The sequence below is a fragment of the Bos mutus genome, chromosome 15 (genome assembly GCF_027580195.1).
Source record: "Bos mutus isolate GX-2022 chromosome 15, NWIPB_WYAK_1.1, whole genome shotgun sequence".
Taxonomy (NCBI): domain Eukaryota; kingdom Metazoa; phylum Chordata; class Mammalia; order Artiodactyla; family Bovidae; genus Bos; species Bos mutus.
The window spans coordinates 64,192,350-64,213,087 of record NC_091631.1 but is presented as its reverse complement, the minus strand read 5'-3'; the positions used below and the strand labels follow the sequence as shown (position 1 = coordinate 64,213,087).

The following is a 20,738-nucleotide window of genomic DNA, read 5'->3' as shown; positions in this document are numbered from 1 at the left end:
CACCAACTTCTGGAGCTTGCTCAAACTCATGTCCATCGAGTCAGTGATGCCAACCAATCATCTCATCCTCTGTTGTCCCCTTCTTCCGCCTTCCATCTTTCCCAGCATCAGGGTCTTTTCCAGTGAGTCAGTTCTTCGCGTCAGGTAGCCAAAGTATTGGAGATTCAGCTTCAGCATCAGTCCTTCCAATGAATATTCAAGACTGATTTCCTTTAGGATTGCAGTCCAAGGGACTCTCAAGAGTCTTTTCCAACACCACAGTTCAAAAGCATCAAGGTGCAATAATATATAACAATTATTTACCAAATACCTATCACATTTAGAGTTTGATACCCTAGTACTTGATAACACACAAAAGAAACAAAAGCAGCAGCAGCTAACCAGCCCTTCAGGGATTTATTTATTTAAAATAACAAAATATGCCACCACAGAGCAGGAAAGCACTGAAGATACTCGGAAAAACTGAGAGGACCGAGTACATGCAGGAGAAAGGAGAGCCTTGAAGGGTTCTGGAGCTCAGAGCCACTGGCATTGTAGGGATTTAGCTTCGCCTGGGGCTTCTTCAAATCAAGCTTCTTGGTGGTTCAGATGATAAAGAATCTGCCTGCAGTGCAAGAGACTGGGTTCGATCCCTGGGTCAAGAAGATCCTCTGGAGAAGGGACTGGCAACCCACTCCAGTATCCTTGGCCTGGAGAATCCCATGGACAGAGGAGCCTGGTGGGCTGCAGTCCATGGGGTCACAAAGAGTCAGTCATGACTGAGTGACTAACGTAGGCTGAGGGAGAATGATGTATAGAAAAAGGAGGGAAAGTAGGAAGGAAACTAAAATGTATTAATTGCCCATGATTCAATATCACTATATCCCGAGAGACAGCAGAATTTAATAGTTTAAAAGTATCCACTGGAATGAAACCTAAATGGATTGGCGAGTCACAGTTCCACCACTCTATCTGTGGACACTTGGGCAAGTCACCTAACTTTGCTAAAACCTCAGTTTCTTCTTTTGCAAGATGAGGGAAATAGCATCAAACCTCACGAGGTGGTTGTAGGGACTGAATAAATTAGTAAATATAAAATAGCACAATGCACATAAGTGCTCAACACACATTTGCTATTATTTCAAGCAACACTCCAATAGCCCTGGTGATAGGAAGCCCATCGGGGAAATAGCTGCAGAAAACAATGACACATGAGGTTGGGCAAAGGAGATAGAAAGGAAGAGAGATACCAAATCTTTGAAGATACCAAATACAGGGAAGATAACCAAATCTTTGAAGCAACATTTTATTCTTTTCATTGACTGGACAGCTATCCTGGGAGAAAGAACAAAGTAATCAAGTTAACTCGGATTTTGTGGCTGGATCATAGAAAGAATGGATCATTCTTGGAAGACTTATAAACCAATTAATCCAATGGATGGACCAAGGATGGAAGAAGAAGAAGAACTGAGAGGGAAAACTGGTTTGAGAGAGATGTTGAAGGGCTTTCTGTAGAGGAAATAAGGCACAAGGGCCTTAGCTGAGAAGTCAAGAACAGAATTATAGAGAAAAAGAGATGAAGCTGTGAAGATAAGTTTACTTGGAGAATGCCCATAACAGAAAATTCAGGGAAGAAGGAGGCAGAAGAGGCAGGAGCTGGGGAAGAACACGGGTCTCCCGCGTTGTAGGCAGACACTTTACCGCCTGAGCCACCAGGGAAGTCCAGTAGAAGAGCTAGGAAGGTTTAAAGGCATGTAAGACAGGGGGGGGTTAAGAAGATGCTATCAAATGCTACAGACTCTTAGGCTTCTGAAGAAGTGACAGGCACAGAATGTGGGCTCAAGAATCTGCTGACCAATCAAGCAGACCACACCTAGAATTTTCAAATTGATCCAGAGTGATGATTAATTTGGCAGGCAAATTTTCCCCCTCCACACATTTTAATTTTCTCAACCATTAATAATCACTATATCAAATACAGAAAATGAATAGTCTTCTACATCAAATATATATGACTATTTTTCAGGAGCGAAGACCTGAGAAAAACACTTTGTATTTGACCAGTAAGAGGTCATCAGTAACATTTTACATATATTTGGTTTCAGATTCCAACTATGATTGGGACCAAATAGAAACAAGGTTAGTTTACACTAAAAACTGAATGCAGCTCTACGAGCAGAAAGGTAGTTAACCAGTCAGCATCTGTGGTTTTGGATCTACATACTCTACATTGCTTTCAAACTGTGGTGCTGGAGAAGACTCTTGAGAGTTTCTTGGACCGCAAGAAGATCAAACCAGTCCATCCTAAAGGAAATCAGCCCTGAACATTCATTGGAAGGACTGATGCTGAAGTTGAAGTTCCAATACTTTGGCCACCTGATGTGAAGAGCTGACTCATTGCAAAAGACCCTGATGCTGGAAAGATTGAGGGCAGGAGGAGAAGGGGACGACAGAGGATGAGAGGGCTGGATGGCATCACCGACTCAATGGACATGAGTCTGAGCAAACTCCAGGAGATAGTGGAGGACAGGGAAGCCTGGCGTGCCGCAGTCCCTGGGGTTGCAAAGAGTCGGACACGACTGAGCAACTGAACAATGAAACAAGCAGGGCCAGGCTCTGTGCTGTCATCCTACGCAAGCATTTGGCTCATTGAGTGAATGATGGATCTGAGGCCGGTTTGTCTGGATGTTTCAGCTTCACACCCATGGTGACACACTGGTCTCTTCTTGCCTCATGGCTTTCTCCTCTGAGCACACTACCTAATATTCATTAAACACATGTGCGTGTGTGCTAAGTCTCTTCAGTCATGTCTGACTCTTTGTGACTCCATGGACCCGCCAGGCTCCTCTGTCCAGGGGAATCTCCAGGTGAGAATACTGGAGTGGGTTGCCGGGCCCTACTCCAGGGGATCTTCCCTACCCAGGGATTGAACCTGAGTCTCTTATGTCTCCTGCATTGGCAGGAGGGTTCTTTACCAGTAGCATCACCTGGGAAGCCCATTAAACACATAATCTGGTCTATATAAAACACAAGGAGCAGAGGGTGGATACCATCATGTACAGGGAAAATGCACTTACATCAGAAAGCTCATAAGGAAGAGGAGAGACGTTGGCTGCAAACAAACCCAGGGTCAGATCCTGACTGAGACACTCAGCAGCTCAGAATATAAAGCACCTGGCATGTCACAGGTATTTATTAAATGATAATCATTGTTATTTGCTATTCTTACTACAGAAACCTTCAGAATATTGAAAGCTCATACTTTTTTGGCTGAATGGTTGTTTCAAAGTTTCTCAACCTTGGCACATGTGACATTTGGGGTTGAGATTTTTTTTGTGGTGAGGACTGCCTTCTGCACTGTTAGATGCTTAGCAGCGTCACTGCCTCTACCCATGTGATGCCAGTAGCAACCTTCCCATTCCACGTTGTGGCAACTAATAACGTCTTGTTGTCGTTGTTCAGTCGCTCAGTCGTGTCTGACTCTTTGCGACTCCATGAACTGCAGCATGCCAGGCTTCCCTGTCCTTCACTATCTCCTGGAGTTTGCTCAAACTCATCTCCTTTGAATCAGTGATGCCATCCAACCATCTCATCCTCTGTCGTCCCCTTCTCCTCCTGCCCTCAATCTTTCCAGCACCAGGGTCTTTTGCAATGAGTCAGCTCTTCATATCAGGTGGCCAAAGTATTGGAGCTTCAGTTTCAGCAGCAGTCCTTCCAATGACTATTTAGGGTTGATTTCCTTTAGGATGGACTAGTTTGATCTCCTTGCCATCCAAGTAACTCTCAAAAGTCTTCTTCAACATCACAGTTCAAAAGCATTACTTTTTTGGTGCTCAGCTTTCTTTATGGTCCAACTCTCACATCCATCCAAACTACTGCTTTAACCAGATGGACCTTTGTTGGCAAAGTAATATGTCTGCTTTGTAATATGCTGTCAAGGCTTCTCATAGCTTTTTTTCCAAGGAGCAGGCATCTTTTAATTTCATGGCTGCAGTCACCATCTGCAGTGATTTTGGAGCCCAAGAAAATAAAGTCTGTCACTGTTTCCATTGTGTCCCCATCAATTTGCTATAAGGTGATGGGACTGTGATGCCATGATCTTTGGCATTTTTTGAATGTTGAGCTTTAAGCCAGCTTTTTCACTCTCCTCTTTCACCTTCATCAGGAGACTGTTTAATTCCTCTTCACTTTTTGCCATAAGGATAATGTCATCTGTGTATCTGGTAATGTCATCTAGTTATTGATATTTCTCCCGGAAACCTTGATTCCAGCTTGTGCTTCATCCAGCCCTGCATTTAGCATGATGTACTCGGCATATAAGTTAAATAAGCAGGGTGACAGCCTTGAGGTAGTCCTTTCCCAATTTGGAATCAGTCCATTGTTTCATGTCTAATTCTAACTGTTGCTTCTTGACCTGCATGCAGATTTCTCAAGAGGCAAGTCAGGTGGTCTGGTATTCCCATCTTTTTAAGAATTTTCCACAGTTTGTTGTGATCCACACAGTCAAAGGCTTTAGTGTGGTCAATGAAGCAGAAGTAGATATTTTTCTAGAATTCTCTAGCTTTTTCTATGATCCAATGCACTGCCAGGGTCCTCTGTTCCTGCGATTTCCAGGCAAGAATAATGGAATGGGTTGCCATTTCCTTCTCCAGGGAATACTGGCTCCAGACATTGCCAAATGTCTCCTATGGGCAAAACTGCCCCTGGTTGAGAACGTCTGAATTAGCTAAGTAGTTAATATTGCCCAGCTTACAAGCTCCCAAGCTTCTAACTATATTGATCGTTCCATTGAATTGTTGGGTGAATCCAATTGCATTACTAATACAAGCCAGCCTCGGTTTCGTTCATTCTACAGTTTATGTCATGTTATGACAATTTCTTTCTCTTTCTCTCTTCATGAACAAAAAACTAGTTAGGTTTTATTCTGTTTCCAATGATGGTATAGAGAGTGTCTTTTTTTCATAAAAACTGGAATCATACTAAGTTTCTAAAACAACAACAACAATCACTATTAAAAACAAGGACTGTTATAACTGGAGATAACTTTGGTCAGAATGTTCACACTTAAGATTGCTTACAGTTACCATTCTGAAAAGTATGCTGGTGTGTTTTATTCCGAAAACATGTCCTCTCTGTTCATAGCTAGAAACAACAGAGAGAAGAATGGCCCCTCCATGGCCTATCCAGCAGTTCTAGTTCTTCTCTTTCTAGAATATGTAGTAAAGACAAGAACATCTTCCAGTACATCTTGTACCTTAAATGCCAAAGACAAAGAAATGGGAAAGCTCTCACCATCCCCAAGGACTCCAGCCACTCTGGATGGTTCAATTAAAGAGAAAAAAAATTTTTTACAGCATAATCTCAGAGTGGGGGTTTTTGTGGTTGTTCAGTTGCTCAGTCATGTCCGACCCTTTGCGACCCCATGAACTGCAGCACACCAGGCTTCCCTGTCCTTCACTATCTCCCAGAGTTTGCTCAGATTCATGCCCATTGAGTCGTTGATGCCATCGGACCATCTCATTCTCTGTTGCCCCCTTCTCCTCCTGCCCTCAATCTTTCCCACCAGTGGGGGTGAGGACACTATGGATCACGTATAGATTATATGGATCACGTATAAAATTCACACCTTATACGTGATCCATCCAGAAATCAAAAATTACTTATTGTGCGTCAGTGACAGAGCCAGTATTATGCTAAGCAGAACATAATATTCAGGAAAGTCCAAGGTCAGGAGGGGAAAAATTAGAAATAACTATAAAAAAATTAAGTCCTAAACAAAAGGACTATGTGAAAGAATTAATAGAAAGTACAACAGAGTTTGAAAGGAGGCAGAACCATGTGAGAGCTGCAGTGGTTCATTTATTCATTCATTTACTCAAAAAATATTATCAATTACATTGAATAAGCCACACCCTCCACTAGGTGTGCAAATACCCTACCACAGGCCCTGCTCATTAGAATGTATATAAATCTATAACTACAAACTGGTCTACCTGTGATGAAGAAAAGGAACAGGGTTCAATAACAAAGATTAATGATGGACAGGGTAGCTACTGAGAGGGAGTGGAAAAGAAGGCTTCTCCAAGCTGACAAAGAAGAGGATGAAGAACAGTCGAGTTGAACAAATAGCCTGAGTGGGTATGTTAAAGCAGGAAGGAGCTTAAAGGAGGCAAAGCAAGGGGTGCCTGTAGGGACCCAGGCCAGAGCACCCCAGGATGAGTTCCTTAGGAAGGTTATGTGTGTGTTAGTTGTTCAGTCATGTCCGATCTTTGCAAACCCATGGACTGTAATCTGCCAGGTGGCTCTCTCCATGGGATTTCCCAGGCAAGAATAATGGAATTGGTTGCCATTTCCTTCTCCATTAGGAAGGCCGAAAGTGAAAGCCATTCAGTAATGTCTGACTCTTTGCAATCCCATGGACTATACAGTCCATGAAATTCTCCAGGCCAGAATACTGGAGTGGGTAGCCATTCCCTTCTCCAGGGGATCTTCCTAACCCAGGGTTTAATCTCAGGTCTCCCACATTGCAGGCAGATTCCTAACCAGCTGAGCCATGAGAGAAGCTCAAGAATACCGGAGTGGGTAGCCTATCCCTTCTCCAGGGAATCTTCCAAACCCATGAGTCAAACCGGGGTCTCCTGCACTGCAGGCGGATTCTTTACCAACTGAGCTACCAGCCTCTGGGAATGGTCCCTTTCCAATCATCATTTCCTGGTGGCTCAGATGGTGGAGAATCTGCCTGCAACGCAGGAGACCCTGGTTCAGTCTCTGGGTTGGGAACATCCCCCTGGAGATGGAAATGACAACCCACTCCAGTATTCTTGCCTGGAGAATTCCATGGACAGAGGAGCCTGGCAGACTACAATCCATAGGGTTGTAAAGAGTTGGACATGACTGAAAGATGAACACTCTCACTTTCACTTTAGGATGTGATACTTTATGAGTCTCCAGCAACATGAGTTTCAAATTAAGTGGAAGAGAGAAAAGGAACACCAGAAAATGACCAATTTGGCTCATCTCACACACTAGCAAAGTCATGCTCAAAATTCCCCAAGCCAGGTTTCAACAGTACGTGAATCATGAACTTCCAGATGTTCAAGCTGGATTTAGAAAAGGCAGAGGAACCAGAGATCAAATTGACAACATCCACTGGATCATTGCAAAAGCAAGAGAATTTCAGAAAAACATCAACTTCTGCTTTATTGACTATGCCAAAGCCTTTGACTGTGTGGATCACAATAAACTGTGGAGAATTCTTCAAGACATGGGAATACCAGGCCACCTGATCTGCCTCTTAAGAAATCTGTATGCAGGTCAAGAAGCAATAGTTAGAACTGGACATGGAACAATGGACTGGTCCCAAATCAGGAAAGGAGTACATCAAGACTGTTGTCACCCTGCTTATTTAACTTCGATGCAGAGTACATCATGAGAAATGCTGGACTGGATGAAGCACAAGCTAGAATCAAGACTGCCAGGAGAAATATCAATAACCATATGCAGATGACACCACCCTTATGGCAGAAAGCAAAGAAGAACTAAAGAGCCTCTTGATGAAAGTGAAAGAGGAGAGTGAAAAAGTTGGCTTAAAACTCGACATTCAGAAAACTAAGATCATGGCATCTGGTCCCATCACTTCATGGGAAATAGATGGGGAAACAGTGGAAACAGTGACAGACTTTATTTTGGGGGGCTCCAAAATCACTGCAAATGGTGACTGCAGGCATGAAATTAAGAGACGCTTGCTCCTTGGAAGAAAAGTTATAAGTAACCTAGACAGCATATTAAAAAGCAGAGACATTACTTTGCCAACAAAGGTCCATCTAGTCAAAGCTATGGTTTTTCCAGTAGTCATGTATGGATGTGAGAGTTGGACTATAAAGAAAGCTGAGCACTGAAGAACTGATGCTTTTGAACTGTGGTGTTAGAAAAGACTCTTGAGAGTCCCTTGGACTGCAAGATCAAACCAGTCCATCCTAAAGGAAATCAGTCCTGAATATTCATTGGAAGGACTGATGCTGAAGCTGAAATTCCAATACTTTGGCCACCTGATGAGAAGAACCGACTCATTTTAAAAGACCCTGATGCTGGGAAAGATTGAAGGTGGGAGAAGAAGGGGATGACAGAAGATGAGATGGTTGGATGGCATCACCAACTCAATGTTACATAAGGTTTGAGTAAGCTCTGGGAGTTGGTGATGGACAGGGAAGCCTGGTGTGCTGCAGTCCATGGGGTTGCAAAGACATGACTGAGCGACTGAGCTGAACTGAACTGAATCATAAAAAGTTTAAGATGGGAACAACCTGAACATGAACTCTATGTTGGTCACATAACCACATGAAAGGTGCAGGCTCTCTAGAGCCTTCAACAAAGTCCTGCTGAAAACAGAGGAAGACTCAGGATGCTCAGTGTCTACAGGGCAGTGGTTCTTAAACTTTAGCTGCATGAAAGTCACCAGAAGAGCTTGCTAAAACAGACTGCTGTGGCGCACCGTGGAGTTTCTGATTCTGTCGGTCAGAGTGGGGTCCAAGAATTGCACTTCTAACAAGCTCCCAGATGATGCTGATGCTGCTGGTCTGGACCACACTTTGAGAACCCCAGGTTTAGAATATTTGAGGACCTACATTTCAATGCACTCAGAATCCCAACCTAAATGAGGGAACAGGTAAGAGATACTGTAGGCGGAGATTTATCAAAACTCAGTTTTCTGTCTGGAGCAAGCAAGTACGGAAGAGCATCTCCTGTGTCCCAGGTGATGTCGTGTGTTACCTTGTTTCACCGGTACATGACACACTGCATGGGCGGCATCATTATCTATGTTTTACACCTGAGGGAAAGAGGCTGGGCCAGGTTATGGGAATCTTCCAAGATTATATGGCTCTAAAGTGACAGGGCCAGGTTTCAAACCTGTTCTTCAGAGCAGAGCTCTTGATCTTGCCGCTATACTTTGTAGCCTCCCAAGCACATGTCTCCTCCTCCAGGCTCCCCTGGAGAGGAGAGATGCTTCCCTGGCGCCAGACCCACCACGCCACTGCAAAGCACTCTGGGGCCCACTCCGAGCAGTGATGGGTACAAACAATTGTCTCCTGGGCTTCCCCAGTGGCTCAGATGGTAAAGAATTTGCACGCAGTGTGGGAGACCTGGGTTTGATCTCTGCGTTGGGAAGATCCCCCGGAGAAGGGACTGGCAACCCCCTCCAGTACTCTTGCCTGGAAAATCCCATGGACGGAGGAGCCTGGTGGGCTGCTGTCCATGGGGTCACTAAGAGTCGGACACGACTGAGCGACTTCTCTTTCACTTTTCACTTTCATGCATTGGAGAAGGAAATGGCAACCCACTCCGGTGTTCTTGCCTGGAGAATCCCAGGGACGGGGGAGCCTGGGGCTGCCGTCTGTGGGTAGCACAGAGTCGGACATGACTGAAGTGACTTAGCAGTAGCAGCAAGAGGCTAACACTTTCTTTCTCTCATCTCTTGAGGGCTGCTAAGGACCTGAACTTGTATTAAGTTCTTCTCTTTCCTTAGGAGAAGGAATAAGCTCTATTAAGCCCCCACAAATGCACTGCCCAAAGTATGTTACAGGGCTTCCCAGGTAGCGCTAATGGTAAAGAATCTGCCTGACAATGCAGGAGATGTCAGAGACATGGGTTTGATTCCTAGGTTGGAAAGATCCCCTGGAGTAGGAAATGGTAACCCACCCCAGTATTTTTGCCTGGAGAATCCCATGGACAGAGGAGCCTGGTGGGCTACTGTCCAAGGGGTTGCAAAGAGTTGCACACGACTGACCCCGTACAGGGTAGAGGGAAGCATGTTACATACATTATCTCTTTCTAAACCAGCAGAAGTGGTTTTCAGTCTTGGGGGGGTGCAGTTAAGTATTTTAAAACACAGGCTGAGGACTGAGATGGTTCTGGGCTTAACTTCCCTTCTGTCACTTATTAGTTATATGCCTGGCCAAATTAATTGACTAAAGATCAGGTTTTCTTCTTTTGATAAAGTAGTAATTACAACAGTATTTGCCTCAAAGGATTGTGAGAAATTCATGAGTCACTTGCGTGAAAAGCTGTCAGCTCTTAGCAGGCAGCAAAAACTCCATAAATTATTAGCAATGATTGCTAACCTGTTACCCATTTTTTTTCAAAATATAGCCATTTTAGGGGAGTTTTAATTATTGATGTGCCAGACAGTGCTAGGCACACAGCTTCTTCTTAACATTTTTTTTTTTTCTTTTGGCCATGCTGTGTGGCATGCAGGATCTTAGTTCCCTGATCAGGGGTCAAACCTGTGCCCCCTGCAACAGAAGCACAGTGTCTTAACCACTGGACCTCCTGGAAAGTCCCTTTTGATGTCTTGAGTTTAAGAACATTTGGTTGGTGGATCCAGGAAATGTGAATGATGGCATCTTGATTTGAGCCTCTCCCACATCCCAACTAGGAAACACATCTCCAGAGACTCTTACAGACAAAACAGGAAAAATATGAATGATTTTTTGATTAGGCATTTTGGGTACATAAAAAAATTAAATAAGCACACCCAATGGGTACTGATTAATGGAGTGATATTAACTTGAGTGGCCTTCTCTGGAGGCTCTGTGGTAAAGAATCTGCCTGCCAATGCAGAAGACATAAGAGACTCGGGTTCTACCCTGGGTCAAGAAGATCCCCTGGAGGAGGAAATGGTAACCCAGTCCACTATTCTTGCCTGGAAAATGCCATGGACAGAGAAGCCTGGTGGGCTACAGTCCATGGGCTTGAAAAAGAGTCAGACACAACAGAGCGACTAAACAACAGCTCCAAATTAATTTGGGTGGGGGTTTGAGGCCAAGGGTTCTGATGGTCCCACTATGACAAGTATTGGTCAAGCTATATGTGAGGTCAGGCTCAGTTCTTAATGACAAGTTAAAACCAAAATCTTCACTTGGAAAGCACCTGGCAGAGGTTGAGCAGGATGGGAAGGGATGGAAAACCAGAGCATGTTAAAAAAGAGACCCACAGCCACTGTGGAAAACCATATGCAGGTTCTTTTAAAAACAAAAATAAAGTTACCATATAATCCAGCAATCGCACTCCTGGGCATATATCCAGAGAAAACCATAATTCAAAAAGATATAGACACCCCAATGTTCATAGCAGCACTGTTTACAATAGCCAAGAAATGGAAGCAACCTAGGTATCCATCAACAGATGAATGGATAAACAAGATGTGCTACATATATACGATGGAATATTACTCAGCCACAAAAAGAGTGAAATAATGCCATTTCACAGCAACATGGGTAGACCTAGAGATGATATACTAAGTGAAGTCAGACACAGAAAGACAAATATTATATCAGATCAGATCAGTCGCTCAGTCGTGTCCGACTCTTTGCGACCCCACGAATCGCAGCACACCAGGCCTCCCTGTCCATCACCAACTCCCGGAGTTCACTCAGACTCACGTCCATTGAGTCAGTGATGCCATCCAGGCATCTCATCCTCTGTCGTCCCCTTCTCCTCTTGCCTCCAATCCCTCCCAGCATCAGGGGCTTTTCCAATGAGTCAACTCTTCGCATGAGGTGGCCAAGGTACTGGAGTTTCAGCTTTAGCACCATTCCTTCCAAAGAAATCCCAGGGCTGATCTCTTTTAGAATGGACTGGTTGGATCTCAAATATTATATGATGTCACTTAAATGTGGAATCTACAAAATAATACATATGAATCTACATACAAAACAGAAAAAGACTCACAAACAGAAAAAAACACTTGGTAAGCAAAGGGGAAGGAGGGAACCATAAATTGGGAGTATGGGATTAACAAATGCACACTGCTGCTGCTGCTGCTGCTGCTAAATCGCTTCAGTTGTGTCCGACTCTGTGCGACCCCATAGACAGAAGCCCACCAGGCTCCCCCGTCCCAGGGATTCTCCAGGCAAGAATACTGGAGTGGGTTGCCATTTCCTTCTCCAATGCATGAAAGTGAAAAGTCAAAGTGAAGTCGCTCAGTCGTGTCCGACTCTTAGCGACCTCATGGACTGCAGCCCACCAGGCTCCTCCATCCATGGGATTTTCCAGTCAAGAGTACTGGAATGGGGTGCCATTGCCTTCTCCAAAATGCACACTACCGTATGTAAAATAGAAAAGCAAAGATTTACTGTATAGTGCAAGGAACTACATTCAGTATCCGGTAATAAACTATAATGGAAAAATAGAAAAAAGAATATACATATATATGTATAACTGAATCATTTTGCTGTATACCTGAAACTAGCACAATATTGTAAATCAATTACAATTTTAAAATTAGAAGTAGTAGGGAGAAGATTAACATACAACTTGATAGCCATCTTTGAATACCTCGAGAGCTTTCAGAAAGACCAGAGGAGCAGATTTACTCTATGTTTGCTATAAAACCTCTAGAACATTCTTTTCCAAACAGTAGTAGGCAACCCATTACTGGAAATCAATTGAACAGGTTAATCAACATTTTAAATAAATAGAACAAAATGGAAAATATCAGATGCAGTTAATCTAATAAAAGGTAATTGCTATTCCACAAAACTTCTGCTTTAGTTATATTTATATTCAAATTTGTGTGAGTTTAATATAAAATGTATCCTTATGTTGGGCTACAGTGAAAAAAAAGTGTGAAAGCTCTAGAAGGGAAAACATGGACAAGTGGGTGCAAGAAACAAGAAATCAGGTTTCAGCTTTTTCAAAGAAGCTAAAACTTCTTTGATTATAATAATCAGTTCATTTCAGTTGCTCAGTTATGTCCGACTCTGCGACTCCATGGACTGCAGCACGCCAGGCTTCCCTGTCCATCACCGACCCCGGGAGCCTACTCAAACTCATGTCCATTGAGTTGGTGATGCCATCCAACCATCTCATTCTCTGTCATTACCTGCCTACATGGGTGTCTCTAAACTTGCTTTAGAGGATCCCTCGGCTTCTCATTTGGCAAACAGTCTGGAATTTCAAGGTGACAGTCACAAAAATAATGATGATTATAATGGAAAAAGCAGTGAAATTCAAAAGAACATGGTTTAACAGCTTTGTCCTACTGAACCCTACCACTCCAAATTTGAGGGCCAAACAAGTGGGACAAACACAGGACTTCCCTGGTGGTCCAGTGGTTAAGACTCCACCCTCCCAATGCAGGGGGCCTGGGCTCGATCCTGGTCAGGGAACTAGGTCCCACATGCCCTGACTAAGAGTTTGCATGCCACGACTAAAAGAGCCAGCATGCTACAAAGACGGAAGCTCCCGTGTGCTGCAACTAAGACCAGATTCAGCAAATCAGATCAGATCAGTCGCTCAGTTGTGTCCGACTCTTTGCGACCCCATGAATCACAGCACTCCAGGCCTCCCTGTCCATCACCAACTCCCGGAGTTCACTCAGACTCACGTCTATCGAGTCAGTGATGCCATCCAGCCATCTCATCCTCTGTCGTCCCCTTCTCTCCCTGCCCCCAATCCCTCCCAGCATCAGAGTCTTTTCCAATGAGTCAACTCTTCCCATGAGGTGGCCAAAGTACTGGAGTTTCAGCTTTAGCATCATTCCTTCCAAAGAAATCCCAGGGCTGATCTCCTTCAGAATGGACTGGTTGGATCTCCTTGCAGTCCAAGGGACTCTCAAGAGTCTTCTCCAACACCACAGTTCAAAAGCATCAATTCTTCGGCACTCAGCCTTCTTCACAGTCCAACTCTCACATCCATACATGACCACAGGAAAAACTCTTATATATATATATAAAAGAGTGGGACAAACAGACCCCACAGGACGTGCACAGAATTTGAGGAAGGGGTTAATGACGTTACAGTCTCACTTTGTAGAGTTTCCATGCTCAAACTGGGCTGTACCAGGGAGAACATCCTGCCTCATTCACCTGCACCCCAGCATTCAGAACTCAATTTCAGGGACCCCAGAGGAGGAGTTGACTTTAGCTGCCTCCAGCTGTTCTAACACAGACATAACCTGTTCATGCCCTATATCTTTCCTTTGCAGCTCATGCTGTGAGGGTGGCTTTCTTCCAGGAAGCTTGCCTGGCTTCCCCTTGACCTCCATGGATTAGTCAGGCTCATCTTCCCTGGGGTCCCACGCCTCCTTGAATACTTCCCTTACAGCACTCATCATCATAAAAAGTAACTGAAAACACTCATGGAGTGCCAACTGTTAATATGTGCTAAGCACATGGTTTGCATAGATCATCTCATTTAATCCCTTCCCTCTACCCTATGAAGGGCTTCCCTAATGGCTCAGCGGGTAAAGAATCCACCTGCAATGGAGGAGAGACTGGAGACACTAGTTCAATCCCTGGGTCCAGAAGATCCCCTAGAGGAGGAAATAGCAACCCACTCCAGGGTTCTTGCCTGGGAAATCTATGGACAGAGGAGTCTGACAGGCTACAGTCCAAAGGGTCACAAAGAGTCAGACACGACTGAGCGAATAAGTACATCTCTACCCTATGAAGTATTTGCCTTCCCATACGAAAGATGGGTAAACTGAGGCCAGAAAGGTCAGATAACTTGTACAAGGTCACATAGTCAGTAGGTGCCCACTGGCCTAGAGAAGCCAGAGCTCCTAAATTATAAATTTTTCAGTCTATTGAGCTTTCTCCTTGAGTTAGGTTATCAGGTTTCTGAGGGAAGGATTGGGTCTTATTCACCCTCATGTCTCCAAGCCCAGCCTGCTGTGTCTGGTAAGCTGTAGGCAGTATTATAAATGGGTCAGCCCATAATATTATAGTCAAACAGGCCCTTGGACAGCAAGGAGATCAAACTAATCAATCTAAGAAAATCAATATTCATTGGACAGAATGATGCTGAAGCTGAAGCTCTAATACCAGAGGACGAGATGGTTGGATGGCATCACTGACTCAATGGACATGAGTTTGAGTAAGCTCCAGGAGATGGTGATGGACAGGGAAGCCTGGCGTGCTGCAGTCCATGGGGTCGCAAAGAGTGTGACATGACTTAGTAACTTAACAAGAACAAGCCTGGATGCAAATCATGGTTCTGCCAAGAATCTACCACTGAGAATCAAGAGTCTGGGTTCTAGTAATTTGCTCCAGAGTTGAGGACAGAGGTTAGGAATTCCAGCAAGAGAGAACAGAACTGGCTCAAGCCCTGGCTCCCCGACTCCCCAGATGTGACTTGGCACATTACTGAGCTTGTGTAAACTCTCGCTCTCCATCTGTCAAGTCAGGGAAGCCTCCTACCTCAGCGCCTACCTCACAGGATTGTTTTGAGGTGCCTGACATAAAGTTCTTAGTGCGACACCTAATACGTGAAAGGCACTCCACAAATACTAGCTCTTTGTAAAGTTAATTAATTACTTAATTAATTAATTTGGCTGCACTGTGTCTGAGTTGTGGGATGTGAGATCTTTGTTGAGGCATGCAGGGTCTTTCGTTGCAGGGCGCAGACTCTCTATTTGTGGTCTTCGGGCTTAGTAGTTGAGGTACATGGGCTTAGTTGCCCCAAGGCATATGGGATCTTAGTTCCCCAACCAGGGGTCGAACCCATGTTCCTTGCACTGTAAGAAAGAGATTGTCAACCACTGGACTGTCAGAAGTCCCAACTCTTTTTATTATTAATATACTGATTTTATAAAGCCACTTGAACTAGAGTAAATAAATTTTGGTTAACTATTGGCATAAGTATTGCAAGTTTTAGACACAGCTTTTATTCAGGGGATCAGAACTTGGGGAAAACGTGTAAATAATTTCAGGGAAATTTCTTGCATAATTATTTATTTATTTGGCTGTGCCAGGTCTCAGCTATGACCTGCAGGATCTTGATTCTTCATTGCAGTGTGCCGTATCTTTTAGTTGTAGCTTGTGGGATCTAGTTCTGTGACCAGGGATTGAACCCCGGCCCCTTGCACTGGGAGCAGGGAGTCCCAAGTACTGGACCACCAGGGAAGTCCTGGGGGAAATTCCTTTTAAAGAATTACTCCAAGAAGAAGTTGGGCTTTCTTGTATTTACACAACACTGAAAGAGTTCCCAGAAAAGGAGAAAAAAAAAAAATCCATGAGAAGGTTGGGGATGAGGAATCAGGGCTAACGTGTCCAGTTACATAAGCTGTTCACTGCACAAGAGTGCCTGGCTAAGGGTGTGTATGAAACAGAGGCGTGGAGCCAGAATCTAGCTTGCCTTCTACTCATGAAACTGGGAACACAGTCTCTGCTTTTCATCCACTTGGAGAGAATGCTTTTTTCTATTTTGCTCTAAGGCACTCTTCGGGCCTCTGGTGGCTCTAGCTTTATACCTTTGTGATTGATCCAGTTTGTTCTTTTCTTTCAGTGTTGCTTCCCTGGTGGCTCAGATGGTAAAGAATCTGCCTGAAATGCGAGAGACCTGGGTTCGATCCCTGGGTTGGGAAGATCCCCTGGAGGAGGGCATGGCAACCCACTCCAGTAGTCTTGCCTAGAGAATTCCATGGACAGGGGAGCCTGGTGGGTTACAGTCCATGGGATCGCAAAGAGTTGGACACAGCTGAGTGACTAAGCACCAATAGATGAACATAACAGGGGAGAAGAGACAGAATGGAGCTTCGGGAAGGAAAACATACTTGAAAGTGATGAGGGAAGTGAAGGAAGGCAGGAACAAAGGAAAGCAGTGGAATAAGGGTAACGTTTAGTAAATGCTGGTCATTTGTCAGGCACTGTTCCATGTGCTTTAGTTGTGCTGACTCACTGAGTCCTGGTTACACTCCTACACGACAAGGAGAACCATTGGAGGAGGAGGCGGCAGGCGGGCGTGTGAGGTTAACCCATACATGCATCTGCCCAGGACAGAAACTGCTGGCCACGCTCCTTAATCTATGAAAATGTTCAGAATCTGGAAGCTCTCTTTTGAGTCCGTGGTGGAAATGGCTTTTAGAGCCAAAAGGAAAATAGTTTTTTAAAGGAGATAAGTCTGAGTTCTCAGGTGGGTGGCTGGCCCACCACCAGGGCTACATAATGGACTTCTATTTCTGATCAACAGCCGGTCCTTTGGCAGACAGAAGCAAAGGCCCCCTGACAGGTTAGAAGTCCCAGCTTGTAACATGGTCCCAAAGTTCGACCATGAACTTTCCATATGGTTCATCTCAGACCAGGTTCTGACACACAAGCTCCTTCTCTATTTTCTTAAGAACCTGTGAGTGCATGCTACATTGCTGCAGTCATATCCGACTTTGCAACTCTATGGTCTATAGCCCACCAAGCTCCTCTGTCCATGGGATTCTTCAGGTAGGAATACTGGAGTGGGTTGTCATATTCTTCTCCAGGGGATCTTCCTGACCCAGGGATCGAACCCCCCATCTCCTGAGGCCCCTGCATTGCAGGCAGATTCTTTACCGCGGAGCCACCTGGAAGAACCTGAAGTTCCATAAGATATTTACTGTTAAACAGTGACCTGAAAGCAGCTCCAGTGTCCACTTTTCCTGGTGGTCTTTAAAAGAAACCCTTCAAGGGTGTGCTAGGGAACCCTCCTACACTGTTGGTGGAAATGTAAATCAGTACAAGCACTATGGAAAGCAGTATGGAGGTTCCTAAAAAAACTAAAAACAGAGCTTAACTTAAAATACAGCAATCCCACTCCTGGGCATACACCCAGAGAAACTGTAATTAGAACAGATACATGCACCCCAAGGCTCACTGTAGCACTACTTAGAATAGCCAAGACCCAAGGCCTTAGGAAGCAACCTAAGCAACCATCAACAGATAAAGAAGATGTGGTATGTATACAGTGGAATATTCAGTTCAGTTCAGCTCAGTCACTCACTTGTGTCTGACTCTTTGTGACCCCATGAATCACAGCATGCCAGGCCTCCCTGTCCATCATCAATTCCTGGAGTTTACTCAAACTCATGTCCATTGAGTCGGTGATACCATCCAGCCACCTCATCTCTGTTGTCCCCTTCTCCTCCTGCCCCCAATCCCTCCCAGTATCAGAGTCTTTTCCAATGAGTCAACTCTTCGCATGAGGTGGCCAAAGTACTGGAGTTTCAGCTTTAGCATCAGTCCTTCCAAAGAAATCCCAGGGCTGATCTCCTTCAGAATGGACTGGTTGGATCTCCTTGCAGTCCAAGGGACTCTCAAGAGTCTTCTCCAACACCACAGTTCAAAAGCATCAATTCTTCAGCACTCAGCTTTCTTTACAATACAACTCTCTCAATCCATACATGACCACTGGAAAAACCATAACCTTGACCTTTGTTGGCAAAGTAATGTCTATGCTTTTGAATATGCCATCTAGGTTGGTCATCACTTTCCCTCCAGGGAGTAAGCGTCTTTTAATTTCATGGCTGCAATCACCATCTGCAGTGATTTTGGAGCCCCAAAAACTAAAGTCTGACACTGTTTCCACTGTTTCCCCATCTATTTCCCATGAACTGATGGGACCAGATGCCATGATCTTTGTTTTCTGAATGTTGAGCTTTAAGCCAACTTTTCACTCTCCTCTTTCACTTTCATCAAGAGGCTCTTTAGTTCCTCTTCACTTTCTGTCATAAGGGTGCTGTCATCTGCATATCTGAGGTTATTGATATTTCTCCCGGCAATCTTGATTCCAGCTTGTGCTTCTTCCAGCCCAGCGTTTCTCATTATATACTCTGCATAGAAGTTAAATAAGCAGGGTAACATTATACAGCCTTGACGTACGCCTTTTCCTATTTGGAACCAGTCTGTTGTTCCATGTCCAGTTCTAACTGTTGCTTCCTGACCTGCATATAGGTTTCTCAAGAGGCAGGTCAGGTGGTCTGGTATTCCCATCTCTTTCAGAATTTTCCACAGTTTATTGTGATCCACACAGTCAAAGGCTTTGGCAGAGTCAATAAAGCAGAAATAGATGTTTTTCTGGAACTCTCTTGCATTTTCCATGATCCAGCAGATGTTGGCAATTTGATCTCTGGTTCCTCTGCCTTTTCTAAAACCAGCTTGAACATGTGGAAGTCCACGGTTCACGTATTGCTGAAGCCTGGCTTGGAGAATTTTGAGCATTACTTTACTAGTGAGTGAGATGAGTGCAATTATGTGGTAGTTTGATCATTCTTTGACATTTCCTTTCTTTGGGATTGAAATGAAAACTGACCTTTTCCAGCCCTGTGGCCACTGCTGAGTTTTCCAAATTTGCTGGCATATTGAGTGCAGCACTTTCATAGTGTCATCTTTCAGTATTTGAAATAGTTCAACTGGAATTCCATCACCTCCACTAGCTTTGTTCGTAGTGATGCTTTCTAAGGCCCACTTGACTTCACATTCCAGGATGTCTGGCTAGATCACTGGTGTGATCACTGGCTAGATGTCTGGTGTGATCACTAGGTGAGTGATCACACCATCGTGATTATCTTGGTCGTGAAGATCTTTTTTGCACAGTTCTTCTGTGTATTCTTGCCACCTCTTCTTAATATCTTCTGCTTCTGTTAGGTCCATACCATTTCTGTTCTTTATGGAGCCCATCTTTGCATGAAATGTTCCCTTGGTATCTCTAATTTTCTTGAAGAGATCTCTAGTCTTTCCCATTCTGTTGTTTTCCTCTATTTCTTTGCATTGATTGATGAAGAAGGCTTTCTTATCTCTCCTTGCTCTTCTTTGGAACTCTGCATTCAGATGCTTATATCTTTCTTTTTCTCCTTTGCTTTTCGCATCTCTTCTTTTCACAGCTATTTGTAAGGCCTCCCCAGACAGCCATTTTGCTTTTTTGCATTTCTTTTCCATGGGGATGGTCTTGATCCCTGTCTCCTGTACAGTGGAATATTACTGAGCCTTAAAAAAGAACAAAATAATGCCATTTGGGGCAACATGGGCGGATCTAGAGATTATCATACTAAGTGAAGTAAGTCAAAGACCAAAATTGCTTATGTGTGGAATCTAAAAAAAAAAACAGTACAAATGAAGTTATTTATAAAACAGAAATAGATGCACAGACATGGAAAACAAATTTGTGGCTACCAAAGGGGAAAGTGGGAAAAGGGATAAATTAGAAGTTTGGGATTATACACACTATTGTATATAAGATAGGTAACCAACAAGGGATACTGTATAGCACAGGGAATTCAAAATCTTGTAATAACTTATAAGGAGAAAGAAATTGAAAAATTATATATATATGTATAAAGATAGATAGAGAGCTGAATCACTGTGATGTACACCTGAAGCCAATACAGCATTATAAGTCACCTATATTTCAATAAAAAAAAATTGTAAATAGATACAATAAAATTTTCTAGGGCCCCCTCCAAAAAAAAAAAACCCTTCTGAAAAGAGGGTGAAAATAAACCTTGCTACCAGGTGGTCAGTAATCTTGCCTACTCTGGATGTGGGGCTACAAAGGTGATGAGGGGATGAGAATTGAGCAGAGACAAATACATATACATTTACATATTTGATGTTAAAACAACCACACCTGTAACATGATGATGAATGCCCGCATCTAGCTATTCTGTAAGGAAGGTGTTTCACCTGACAGCCTGAGACAGCAAAACCACCCCTGAACATCTGTTTCCCCCATTTTGCCACAGAGCATTCTTTTGTAATCCTTTTTTTATAATTTGACCTGTTCCATTTTTCTGGCAGAGGGCCCTGGCAAGGCAAGCACTTTTCTGTCTGTATTCCAACTTCAGATGGGAACAGGAAGGAGGCAGCAAGAGGGGAAGGGAGAGGAAAAGACAGAGAGGAACTGAGGCAGACACCGGGGAGAGGGTATACAGGGATCCAGACGCGGGGAGAAAGGAGAAAAGGGGAGGGAAACCCAAGAGAGAGAGAGGCGAAGAGTCCCAGAAGGCCACTTTAATG

General features: G+C 44.0%; 1 protein-coding gene across 3 annotated transcripts in view; it reads right to left on the bottom strand.

Moving 5' to 3' along the window:
• The window catches only part of AMOTL1 (angiomotin like 1), a 199,678-nt gene that overhangs the window by 124,053 nt on the left and 54,887 nt on the right, over positions 1-20,738 (bottom strand). The gene's annotated exons all lie outside the window — the stretch shown is intronic.